This window comes from Cydia splendana, chromosome 24 (genome assembly GCF_910591565.1).
Source record: "Cydia splendana chromosome 24, ilCydSple1.2, whole genome shotgun sequence".
Taxonomy (NCBI): Eukaryota; Metazoa; Arthropoda; class Insecta; order Lepidoptera; family Tortricidae; genus Cydia; species Cydia splendana.
In genome coordinates, this window is record NC_085983.1 from 3,667,082 (window position 1) to 3,681,104 (window position 14,023).

At 38.8% G+C, this 14,023-nt stretch overlaps 1 long non-coding RNA gene across 1 annotated transcript; it reads right to left on the reverse strand.

Moving 5' to 3' along the window:
• Nucleotides 1-427: 427 nt before the first annotated feature.
• LOC134802250 (uncharacterized) lies at nt 428-2,387 on the reverse strand. The gene is made up of 2 exons (XR_010145820.1): nt 1,777-2,387; nt 428-686 (listed from the first exon to the last, which is right to left on the reverse strand). It is a non-coding gene; the product is annotated as an uncharacterized LOC134802250 (long non-coding RNA).
• Nucleotides 2,388-14,023: the final 11,636 nt, after the last annotated feature.

Consider the following 14,023-nt stretch of genomic DNA (forward strand, 5'->3'; position numbering starts at 1 on the left):
TTGTAATTTATATATCAATCATAATTGAATAAAATAAAATAAATAAATAAATAAATATTGGGGACATCTTACACAGATCAACCTAGCCCCAAACTAACCAAAGCTTGTACTATGGGTGCTAGGGGACGATACACATACTTATATAGACAAATACAAACTTATATACATAGAAAAACACCCATAACTCAGGAACAAATATTAGTGTTCATCACACAAATAAATGCCCTTACTGGGATTCGAACCCAGGACCATCGGCTTAGCAGGCAGGGTCACTACTCACTAGGCCAGACCGGTCGTTTTACAAAGACAACTTTTAAAAATTAATGCATTTTTTAAAGTTGAATATAGGTAAGTACATGGGAGCAGATCTGCTCCTAAGCATACCAAAAGTTAAGGTGGTAACCACCATAAATAAATGACACAATGATTGGGTTAAAAAGTTAATTTATTTTATTGAAAATCTATTAATGAAAGATGCAGCAGGTATTTTTTGCCAGCAGCATGAAATCAGTAGCCAAGCATTCTTGTTTGTACATATATTATGTACAGTGTATTAAAATAGTAAAACAACACTCAATATATTTTTGTGGTTGTACATGTGACATAGTTTCTTCCCTTGACCCTGACTTTGGAGCACCATAAAGTATTGGTTCATATGCCAAGGCTGCAATGAATATCCAAGTCACCTGAAACAAAATGAATGCTTAGTTTTTCAACAAACTCTGTAACATTTGGTTATAATACTCATTCTCTACCAGTCATATGACAAAAAAAAACTAAATGTTTTGTGTAAGTACATGTTATGATTATTTTTATATAGTGTGTAGGTACAGTCAGCTGCAGAGAAAAGGTACCACCACTACATAGAAGTTTGTATGCAGGGGTGGGACCTTTTCTCTGCAGCTGACTGTATCTGCGCCTGCCAAAAGAAGTCATATACAATGTTTCATAATATGAAAAAGTTTCATTAATATGGTTGATAATGTATATGTATGACAACAGCCCGTCTGGCTTAGTTGGTAGTGACTAGTGACCCTGCCGGTTAAGCTGATAATCCTGAGTTTGAATCCCCGGTAAGGAAATTTGTTTGTGTAATGAGCACAGATATTTTGTACCTGAGTCATGGGTGTTGTCTATGTATTTAAGTATAGTTTGTCAAAGGACTGTCTCATTTCAAACAAAGACAGAGAGAATCATACTAGCTTTGTCATATACCAGTACTAGCACCCAAAAGATAAGTATGAGTATAGTTTTCCTGGTTCTTACTGACTGACAAATTGGTTTGACCATCTATATATAGTTATCTAAGTACCCTAAGTACTCACAACACAAGTCTTCTTGAGCTTACTGTATAGTCCGACTAGAAATTGTAGAAATTAAAAAGTAGCAACACTGTAGTCTCATCCCTTTCAAATCAATTTAAGAAAATGGGATGACACTACAATATTGCTAGTTGTTAGTGACCTTGCCTATGAAGGTGATGGTTTTGCTTCCCGGGAAGGGCATTTATTTGTGTGAAGAACTTTTGTTCCCGAGTCTTTATCTATATTTGTAAAGCCTTTACCTATATACCTTTGCCTTTACACATTCAATTCACTTTCCTATTGAAAAACAAGTGCTTGCCATTGCGCATATGGGTACCAAATTTAATCTACACCGTTCATCGGTTTATATTTGATGACGTAACAGGAACACATTAGTTATTTTAGCATTAATAACATATTTTATATACTTATTAGTAGGTATAGTAGGGATAAGTTATTGACTCACTCTTACCTTTGTAGGGACATTGTTTCGTGTTGCATTTGTGGGTGCATAATCCATTTTTCCATGACACTGTCACTATAGATAGGTAGATATTCAGCGCCTCGGTCACATTGGATCCTTTGGGTGAAATGCTGCGTACGGCCCACAATCCTTTGATCGTAGCATACATGATAAGATCACCAGCTAAGGGCAGTCCTTTCCTAAGCAGTTTCAATAGAGGCGATTTTTCAGACGGCGCCTGCGTCTAAGCGACACTTCCGCGTTGTTCGCCGCCCACAATAATGTTGAAGTATGCTTTTTATTACAAATTCTAATTTACAAACACTATTATTCGGTATTTTCTTGTGCTTCGGTAAGTTATCTGCAAGGGGATAGCTCGCGCTACGTATCGACACCTAGGAGGCGATAACGCTTGTCAAAAGTGTCACTTGGCTAGACAATGTATGACAGATGTCGAATCCCGGTAACGAAAGTTTTGCGTTTCGTTACAACATTGCAACTTGGCTAACATTTTTGTATTCGTTAATATTTTTCGACAGACTCATCTACGGTACCTGTCATTCCCATACATTTTTTATCGATTCGTTAGCGATATCTTTTTTCGAAATGCGTTTTGGCTAGGCCCCCTGTGAACTGATTGTGATTAACTTCTTCCTTTAATATCGCTTTAAATATTGATGCTATAGAAAAGTGATCACGATGTTTTTTGGAGGAAATTTTATGTAGATAATTTATTCTTAAAAACCTATTTTGCTATGGGACACCGTTTACGAGTTATTTACAAAAAACTAAAAAGGGATTTTATAATTGATTAGTATTAACTTACCCGCTGCTTTGTCTTTTTAAATATTGATCCTAGCGAAAAGTGTTCTACATGTTTGTTGTAGAAAATGTTATGTTTATTATTTATGTATAAGATTTTAAGAAGAAAAACCTTTTTAAATCACGTATATCCTTAAACATACGGAAGAAATTTATGAAAACATATATATATGGTCCATCGCACTATATGCATGTGAGACATGGACGCTAAATAAGAGAGACGAAGAATACCTACAAGCATTTGAGATGTGGTGTTGGCGAAGGATGGAAGGAATAAGTTGGACTGAAAGAGTTACGAATGAAGCTGTCCTAAACAGAGTGAAAGAAAAGAGAAGTCTAATGAGTGTTATTAAAAATAGAAGAGGAAGAATGATAGGCCACCTGCTACGACACGACCACTTCATCAGAAACATCATAGAAGGGAAAATAAATGGAAAGAGAGGGAGGGGAAGACCAAGGAAGAGTTATATGAGCCAAGTAAAGGAGCGTGTAGGAGCCGTGTCGTACCAGGACACTAAGGGGCTGGCTTTGGACCGACCAAGGTGGAGACAACTTTATCACGCTGCACCGACAAGAGCCTAGCTCTTAAATTGAAAGAAAGATAAGATTTTATTTTGCTATGAGTCATACTTTTCAAATTAGTAACGAATAAATAAAAACAAGGAAACTTAGAATTTATTATAATTAACTTTCCCTCTTTATTATCTTTATAATATATAGATCCCGGCGAAAAGTGTACTGAATCTTTTTGGTTCAGAATTTTGTGTAGATTATTATCCTTTAACAATATTTTTTGACATTGGCCACCGTTTATGAGTTATTTACGGAAAACTAAAAAAGGTACCTTAGAAGAGATTATAATTAAATTTCCCGCGTTAATATCTCTTTGAATATTGAACCTAGCGAAAAATTGTACAGAATCTTTCTTATAGGCAATTTTATGCAGATTACTTATGTAATAGAATATTTTTTGCTTTGCGCCACCGTTTAAGAGTTATTTACGAAAAACTAAAATAAGGGACCTTGAATGTCAAATATCTCACTTCCGGTCAAGGTTTCGATCGAGTAACCGGCAAATTCGGATTCAGCGGGGTTTAATTAGGTTACAAAACCCGGTTGCCTAAAAGTAATATGCTTTGCCAGTCGAAATCGATTTTATGAAAAATATGACCAGTCTGTAACTACGCCGCACAGATTATATAATAGTTGACGCCGGCAAAAGAATTGAGATATATACGGGTGCCAGGTTCTAGTTCACTTGGGATGTAATTAAAGTTTAGGATCTGACTTGACTAGTTTAATACGTACAGGCTATATGATATTTGTCTGTTCTTTTTCTGAAATTTATTTTGTTACTATAAATCAAGCCAAGACAAATGAGTGTATAATATAGGTACTATCTGAAAAACGTATACATATTTAATGTAGTAAAATAAATATTTTTTATTGCAGGGCAAACTCCTCGGATGAAACCAAGTGGTAGACCTGAAATGTACCAATGTACCCACTGTGAATATACAACAGCTAGACAAATATGGTTCATCAGGCATTTGAGAAAACATACTAATGCGAAACCATACAAGTGTGAATACTGTAGTTATACCTGTGCCCAAAAAGGACTTTTGAAACGTCATATAAGAAAACACACAGGCGAAAAGCCTTACAAATGCGAGCACTGTAGTTATGCTAGCAGCCAGAAAGGTTATTTGAAAGTTCATGTAAGAACACACACTGGCGACAAGCCTTACAAATGTGAGCAGTGTAGTTATACTAGCAGCGATAAAAGTAGTTTGAAGGTTCATGTAACAAAACACACTGGTGAAAAACCTTACAAATGCAACGAGTGTAGTTATGCTTGCAGTCGTAAAAGTTATTTGAAGGTTCATGTAAGAAAGCACACTGGCGACAAGCCTTACAAATGCCACCAGTGTAGTTATGCTAGCAGTCGTAAAAGTTGTTTGAAGATTCATGTAAGAAAACACACTGGTGAAAAAGCTTACAAATGCAAGCAGTGTAGTTATGCATGTGCAAAAAAAGCAACATTGAATGTTCATGTAAGAACACACACTGGCGACAAGCCTTACAAATGTGAACACTGTAGTTATGCTAGCAGTTATAAAAGTTGTTTGATGATTCATGTAAGTAAGCACACTGGCGACAAGCCTTACAAATGCCACCAGTGTAGTTTTGCTAGCATTTATAAAAATGAGTTGAAGGTTCATCTAAGAAAACACACTGGTGAAAAACCTTACAAATGCAAGCAGTGTAGTTATGCATGTGCAAGAAAAGATATATTGAATGTTCATGTAAGAACACACACTGGCGATAAGCCTTACAAATGCCACCAGTGTAGTTTTGCTAGCAGTCGTAAAAGTTATTTGAAGGTTCATGTAAGAAAGCACACTGGTGACAAGCCTTACAAATGCCACCAGTGTAGTTTTGCTAGCACTTATAAAAGTTATTTGAAGGTTCATCTAAGAAAGCACACTGGCGACAAGCCTTACAAATGCCACCAGTGTAGTTATGCTAGCAGTCATAAAACGTGTCTGAAGACTCATCTAGAAAGACACACTGATGAAAAATCTTACAAATGCAAACAGTGTAGTTATGTATGTGCAGAAAAAGAAATATTGAATGTTCATGTAAGAACACATACTGGCGATAAGCCTTACAAATGCTACCAGTGTAGTTTTGCTAGCAGTTATGAAAGTGATTTGAAGATTCATCTAAAAAGACACACTGGTGAAAAACTTTACAAATGTGAGCAGTGTAGTTATGCTAGTATCCAGAAAGGAAAATTGAATGTTCATGTAAGAACACACACTGGCGATATTCCTTACAAATGTGACCAGTGTAATTATGCTAGCAATACTAAAAGTCATTTGAAGGTTCATCTAAGTACAGTCCATGTAAAGAAACACACTGGAGAGAAACAATACAAATGTGGCCACTGCAGCTATGCTAGTGATGACAAAGATGCTGCACGAAAACATGAAATGATACACGATGATGAAAAGCGTCACAAATGTGGCCAGTGTAATTATGCTACTATTTATAAAATAAATTTACAGAACCATAAATGCAAACATTCTGATGAGATACTTCATAAGAGACGCACTGATCTCGAAGGGCAGCACAAAGGTAAGAAGACTATTTATTTATTTAAACTTTATTACACAAAAGAAAACTTATCGTACAAAAGGCGGACTTAATACCAAAAGCATTTTCTACCAGTCAACCTTAAGGCAAAGCAGAGAGACTATAGAAGGTATAATCATATGTCTTCGAATCCTGCAACTGTAAATGTATACCTAGTGTTTGTTTGAATTAAGAATATGTGCTATGTATATTTGATTTTGTTATTGTATAGATTTACATGCCATCTCAAGTATCAGCCAAGTCCGACTGCGGACATCAGAAAGTGATATAAACTCATACAAAAATATCACTTTTTTGTCAATAGAGTTAATGTATGCTGGAGCAGCGGCCAGCAGCAGGCGGCCCTCGCACGCCGCGCACGGCGACGCGCGTGACGCCGCGCACGACCACACTAACAGCGCCGCTCCTCCAGGTTAGTGCCGCCGCTCCTCCAGGCTAGTGACGCCACGCACGTATGTACATATGCACTAGGGAATGCAATCTCGATCTCGCAATTTCAAGATCTTGCGAGATCTCGCACGAATTTTCGAGATTCAATCTCGTTGACAGGAAATCTCGATTTCAGCAATCTCGGTCGAGATCTTGATTAATATTACCGAGATCTCGAACGAGATTGAAAGATTGATCCGTGTGAATTACTTTGTTTTGAGTAATCTTTTGACCTTAGGTTCATGTTGTTCAGGCAGTGCTATTGTATGCGGCCGGCTTTGGCTGACGATAAAAGCACTGTGGCGCGCTCTGTGCGGAAAAATCGGACGAACTTAACGTACCCAGTCACAATTATTTATGATTTTTGCTCGCACCCTACATTTTTTTGTAAGTTGCTGAGTGCTTGTCAAAAATATCAACTGAGCATGTTACTGCCTCTGCTTAAAATTTTGTAAAATTAAAAATAATTAATACCACTTTTTCATAATTACATGCAAATTAGAGCTACATATACATATATTAGGAGTATATTTTTAATAAAAGTAGTTTTTTTATTAAATGTTGATTAATTTAAAGATCTTCAAAATAAAACATGACGTAGGTACTCTAAATAAGTAGTAATATACGGAATTCTTAGAGATTTTTGCTCAAAATAACACTTTTTAAATTACTTTGTCAAATCTCGATCTCGTCAAGATTAATCTCGATCTCGATAGTGTGACGGTCGAGATATCGAAACACCCTATCTCGATTCAGATTTTTCGTGCGAGATCTCGAATCGCTAATCTTGGTGCGAGATTGCATTCCCTAATATGCACGTATGTAAATGTTGAAGTTTTGTGCTAGTAGTCAAAACACTACTGGAAACGTGCAAGTATTAACAGGTAGTATTGTTCTCAGGCCTCGAGAGCGGCCTCGACGTGTCGGACGTGGAGACCAAGAGAAAGACAGACGAAGAGAAGACCGCATCGTTATACACCGGATAGGACTTGATGCCATCACGACATTAGTAGAATAAGGTCTATCTTTAGTAAAACGCAGCCATAGTTACACTGACCTACTAATTATTACACTGTAGGTTTTGTAATGTTTTAGGAACAATCAAATAATTTAATTTCCTCCCCATTTTCTACTTTGTCACAGTGACAATAGTATGAGGTCTCTAGCGAGTTTCATATTGATTGTCACTGTGACAAGGTACGCAATGGGTCGGAAATTTAATTCTTAGACTGTTCCTTATCTACATACTAGGCTTACAGATGGCATATTGGTGGAAAATAATAAATAAATAAATATTATTATCATAGGGACATTCTTACACGAATTGACTAAGTCCCATGGTAAGCTCAAGAAGGCTTATGTTGTGGGTACTCAGACAACGATATATACAAATGTATAATATACAAATACATAAATACATTGAAAACATCCATGACTCAGGAACAAATATCGGTGCTCATCCCGGTGCCAAATAAATAAAATAGTCAAGTATTGTGTAATTTGTTCTAAATTTATTTTAATATAGGAACTTCGATATTACCTGTAACTAATTGACATTTTAATAAAACAAAGAGAAAATTAGAACTCTTTTCGCTTTACTCTTTATTTCTAGATGTAAAATTGTTTTCCACGTTATGCCCGTGTTTTTCCTTTCAAGTGAAATAAAACTATAACCCTAAGAAATAGTATACATTTTATTTACTGACTTTATGCTCGTACCAGTACTTCTTTCGTGTGGGTTTCTTAGAGTTAAACCAAGAGAAGTCTGCAACGATTTTGATAGCACATGCAACGCAGTCACAAAATAAATAATAGTACTACGCAGTGCATTTAATAGAAGTTTTACGTTAAAAATAACACTTCCACTGCGGGTACTATCAAAATCGTTGCAGACTTGTCATGGTCTAACCTTGCACTGCGTGTGCTTTCGAAGTCGTTGCAGACATATCTCGGTCTGACTATACAGTTCTGCACAAGCCCGCTCTACACACGTGCGCGAATCGCGGCGCGAAGCCGTGAACGCGAGTGTGGAGTCGAGATCGCAGATCTGCAAAATCAAGTAGTTTATATAAATAATCTTTCTCTTAAGCCCCTCATTCACACTCCTACCTTGTAGTCCGCCTCGCAGGACTATATACGGGGCAAGAAATAGCTCACACACGGTACAGAGGGGCTACCGCAAAAACCGAAATTCGCAAATTGCGGAGATCTTTCTCTTTTACTCCAATGAAGGCGTAATTAGAGTGGCAGAGAAAAATGCCCGCAATTTGCGAACTTCGATTTTCGCGGTTATAGCCCTGTTTTGCCGTCCATTACCAGTAGGTGCTTCGTTTCTCACAATTGTCGGCCAACTTACTCTTGAAAATGTTACGTGCAATTAAAAAAAAAGAAAATAGCTCTTCTGCTATGTATTTTCTTGTTATTGGATAAAAATAAAAAAGAGCGTGGGAAAAGAAACTGCTAAAAATTCGCCAGAGAGCGTCATATTTCTTAAGTATTGGTAATAATTGTTGCAATGCCTATTCCTCCATTGTTTGTTGGAGTGATTGGGTGATTTCTGGTCCCAAAAATAGCGATTTCCTTTATACATTTCAAAAAAAATGGCGCGCTTTGTTGTCATACGTCAAACACGGTAGTCCGCAACGTAGGACGACAAGCCACACACAATCCTACGCGGCGGACTGCAGCGGTGGGCGGGGCTTATAGGATTTGTAGGACCCAAGTGGCATCCATCCTACTTGGGTTTGTAGGATGGCTCGTAGTCCGCAACCCCCATACACAATCCTACCAAACGAGGCGGACTACAAGGTAGGAGAGTGAATGGGGGGCTTTAAAGTGGTAACACACTATCGCACCGCACCGCGACCTTGGTGCGTCGCACCCATAAGTGAGAGCGAGAAAGAGATATCTGTTTCTCGCTCTCACTTATAGGTGCGACGCACCAAGGTCACGGTACGGTGCGATAGTGTGTTATTACTTTTATAGGAATCGCAATAAAACGGTATCCAGACGAGACTGATCAAATGGGTCGATTTGATCGGAAATGAAATTGGCGTCAATCTCCAATTTTAGATTTATGGTGATATTAGAGCCGTCTTAATTGAAAAAATGCCCAAGAACGAAAATACTGGCCCCACAAATTGGTATTCGGCGAGCCAAATTGGCGTGTGCGTCCGCACGTCCTGATTTGATCGGGCAATTTAATCAGATTAGCAAAAAATTGACTTGTCTGGAGATGCCTTAAGGCCTTTTTATATTAAATATCAGACCGTGTCAGGCCCTTGATGACAACACTATTGGCAGTTTGTAAATAAAAATAAATGATTAAAAATCTCATAAAGTAAATCTCTAATGTATCTTTTAGATTAATATCATATTGTATTATGTTGATATTAGTTATAAAAAAAAAATAAAAAAAAAATAAGCTGAGCCTGCTGAGCATTGTAATCTTTGATTGTAATTACTTTTGTGTTTTATGTTTGATCTGATTGCCAAGTTGCACTGAAATATGAAACCTATGGAAGTGTAACCTATTATATAGGTCTATGCCAAGTTGCCAATGCACGTAATTTAAAAAAAATCGAGATGTCAAATTTGACAACGACAAATGACAACTAAAAAATCGAATTTTATTGTAGCGTGCGGCCTGCGTAAGCTGTTGAATACTTAGTGTTGAATAGATTTTGGATGGATTTGAAACAATATCCTCTTCGAACAAAGGTCCTACCTTTACTTGACGTTTACGTTAAGTGTTAATAGTTACTATATTATTATACTCTTTGGCTAAGTAATAGTTGACGATGGAGTCGTCTGCTGTCGTCGCTGAGAGTGTCTGCGTGAAGGCTGAGCCTTGTGAGGATGTGTGTATAAAAGAAGAGACCACGTTCGAGGGAGTGTCTGTGAAAGCTGAGCCTTTGCTGGACGATGTGTGTGTAAAAGACGAGTCGCCCGGCGTGAGCGCGGCGGAGGCGCTGTACACCGATCACGTCGTGAAAGATGAGCTCGTGCTCGGCCCCGTGCTAGTGGAGCGGCGCGGCGTGCGACGACCAACAGGTCAGTTCTGGGATCTACCTCTAAGGCAGCGGTCGGCAGCCTTTTAGTAGCCAAGGGCGACATATAGTAGTTAACGAAGTTGACGAGGGCCGCACTTTGGTAATATTTATGACCTTAGCAGACATTGTCATTTGTCAATATTACATACAAAATAGCCAGGGAGGCTCGCGGACCGCATGTTGCCGACCGCTGCTCTAAGAGGTCATCCATTAAATATGTCACACGAATTTCAAGATTTTTTGACCTCCCCATCATTGTCACACTTGGTCTCATTTGGCAAACCCATCCCCCCTGGTGACATGTCAAAGAAAAATATAAATTATAGGCTGATTTAAAAAAAGGAAGTTGAGCAGTTTTTCGTACAAAATATAGGATGATGGAAAAAATCGAGAGTGTGAATGCAATTAATAGGAATCAATTTCACATATAGATAGATTGCTGACACCGAGACAAACACGTATCACTTAAAAGTTTTATATTTTTCTGTAGATTTATCAGACTAATCTTCTTTTAACGACATTGGTGCAAAACTGATTCAGTACTAAATAGTATCTAATGGATAAAATTATTATTTTTATGTGCAATAACATAATGGTTCAGTCAGTTTATCAGCGTGGTAAAGCATTAACACTTTGCAACCAGGCAAAATTTCAAACAATACCCCAGAAACCGACAGTACTCGCTAGTCGGGCAACGACGTGCAACTCAATGCCGCACGCCGCGAACCCGCTAGTCGGGCAAGCGGCGGACGCTCAGGGCTGTGAAAATGAAAATTAACACAACACAACAACGTCCGAAGCACATCACAAACCATTACGGAATGGCTCCGATTGCAATTTTACACCGAGACCTGGTTGAAAAAAAACCCGGGTCGCAAACTTCAAATACATAAGGGATGGTAAACAACATCTCCAGGGTTAAGTGTATGATCACAGTAACTACATTCTTTTGTCAAAGAAGTTGCGACTTTATTGTATGTGTACGAACGTACTAATTATCGTAACTATTCAAAGCTACTTGTTACGTTTTGCTTCCACGCAGTTGCAGTGCAGTGCTGTTTTATGATGACTGACCTATTGTCTTTTTCTGAGAACTGCCGCTTAGAAGTTAGAATGTTGTTAGGTACTTAGTTGAATTTCTTGGTTTATTTTTCTCCGAATTTTGTTTCACAAAAATCATCCTATGAGTACTCATGAAATAGAAGTATACCTATACTTACTAAATATTCGTAAACACAAATTAGGTTGTACGATTTACAAAAATTCTAACTCCCATTGATACATACCCGTGTATGCAATTTCACGTAACCAACTAATAAGAATTTTTATTTTGTAATCGCATTAGGTAAAGTAAATAAAAATACAAAGTGAAGTAATAAAATATAATAATCAACTGTACCAACTTTTCGACCACATAATAATCAGAAGACTTACAATTTTTTCTGTTAGTGGCAGTGGCAGCCCTGAGGTAGTGAAGATGCAATGCTTGCCCGCCTGTCGGGCACTTCGGCGTCGCGTGTAGGTTTATAGCTCTTGCCCGACTAGCGGGTATGCCGGCATCTGAGTAAAGTTTACGAGTGCCCGAGAGTCGGGTGCGCGGTGTCGAATGTGTTAATAATAAAATAGTAACTGAATAACTAGCCTTTTCTGAAATAATGAAAGAAGCATGTCAAAGTGATGAACATTGACTCAGTTAAGCACTTAACTGTATATCCTTCAAGGCATTAGATCCGGAGCAACTAACAATTTTAGACCAACCGTCGTAAGAGAGGATGAACTGAACTATATATGCATATGCTGGGGCCCTTGGGCACATAAGAACTTGGGGCCCTTTTGGAAAGTAACGAAAGCGAATCAAACTAACATTTTACTATTATGATCTTCATGGGTAATCAAATATACTGTTACTGTGTGTCTTTCGGAGCCCCCTGAAGATGGGGGCCCTAGGCACAGGCCCTGTGTGCCCTTATGGTAAAGACGGTACTGGTTTCAGCTTTCAGCCTGGGGACCGAAGTGAAGCAGTCATGTGAGACTATCCCCGGGAGGCCCCTTCTGAGGGACTGCAGTGTGAGGCTGGAGCGTCTCGTTGTGGACACGCTGCACACTACTCGGAGCACAGATCGGGCCGGCCGGAGACAAGGTAGTAAAGCTGCTGTAGACTGGGGATATAGGAACACCACTGTTGGGAATAATAAAAACTATCACGGTAAATGATTGACGATGATGATGAAATGATTTATTAGTAGTGTGCTTTTGTACTCTTTTCCCTAATTGATTTTTTACCTTAATCATCATCATCATCAGTCGTTCCCTCAATGCTGAGGATCGTGACATCATGTCCTAATGTTGCTGACCAGTCTCTTCCATAGGCTTCTGTCACCCGCCATATGTACGGCTTCCTGCAGATATAGATGCAGCGGTGTAGTGACTTGTGCGCTCCATCTAGCGGGTGGTCTGCCGCGAGTCCTCTGGCCCTCAACTTTGCCCGTCATAGTCGTCATTTCTAGGCTATCAGGAGAACGTCGTGAGAGGTGGCCAAAATATGCAAGGATGCGGTCTTGACATATGATCGACAGCCGGCGGTTTATGCGTAGCTCTTCTAGAATGGACTGGTTCGTACGCTTTGCAGTCCAAGGTATTCGCAGAAGTCGACGCCAACACCACATTTCGAAGGCATCGATGCGACTTTTCATTTTGGCTCGGATAGTCCAGGTCTCTGAGCTATACATAAAGATCGAGAATACTAGGGATCGCACTAGTCTGATCTTTGTGCTCCTCTGGATAGCACGATCCCTCCAAATCTTGTCTAACCGCCTCATCGCTCCCTTAGCCATCTGGATCCTCCGGACGATAACCTTAATATTAAAGATAAAGATAAAAAATAGTTTATTCAAGTAGGCCTAGCGGTAAGAGCGTGCAACTTGCAATCCAGACCAGGGGTGCGATACTCCTGACTTCGGTCAAACTCGGCTCCGCTCGGCTCAGCATTGCTCCGAGCAATTATTAGGGTTGGCACCACTTGACTTCCTTTTGCGTGCACGACCACAGATAAGATAATCACTTGATTTTTGACAACCCTAAATAGCCGAAAGGGAAAGTGCCATATATTAGAAAGGGACAGCATGATTCGACCCTGAACCGCTGTCAAACTTCGTTTTTGTAGGAAGTTTCCTTTCTGTACGGTAGTACTATTATTTATTCTGTGTCCAGACATCGCAGATTCAAACCCCAACTCGTACCAATGAGTTTTTCGGAACTTATGTACGAAATATTATTTAATGTTTACCAGTAGCTTTTCGGTGAAGTAAAACATCGTGAGGAAACCGGTCTAATCCCAATAAGGGCCTCTGGGTTGGAAGGTCAGATGACAGTCGGTTTCGTACAACTAGTGTCCACGGCAATTCCTGGGATAAGTTGTCAAGCGGACCCCAGGCTCCCATGAGCCGTGGCAAAATGCCGGGAAAACGCGAGGAAGAACAGATTTATATACCATCAAAAACATAAGTGTGAAATGAGAGCCAAGTTCAAAATTAAGAATATGAGTTGTTGTTGACTACGCCGGCAAAAGAATTGAGATATATACGGGTGCCAGGTTCTAGTTCACATGGGATGTAATTAAAGTTTAGGATCTGACTCGACTAGTTTAATACGTACAGACTATATGATATTTGTCTGTTACTTTTCTGAAATTTAGTTTGTTAGTATAAATCAAGCCAAGACTAATGAGTGTATAATATATTATCTGAAAAACGTGATACATACTCGTATTTAATATAGTAAAATAAATAATTTTT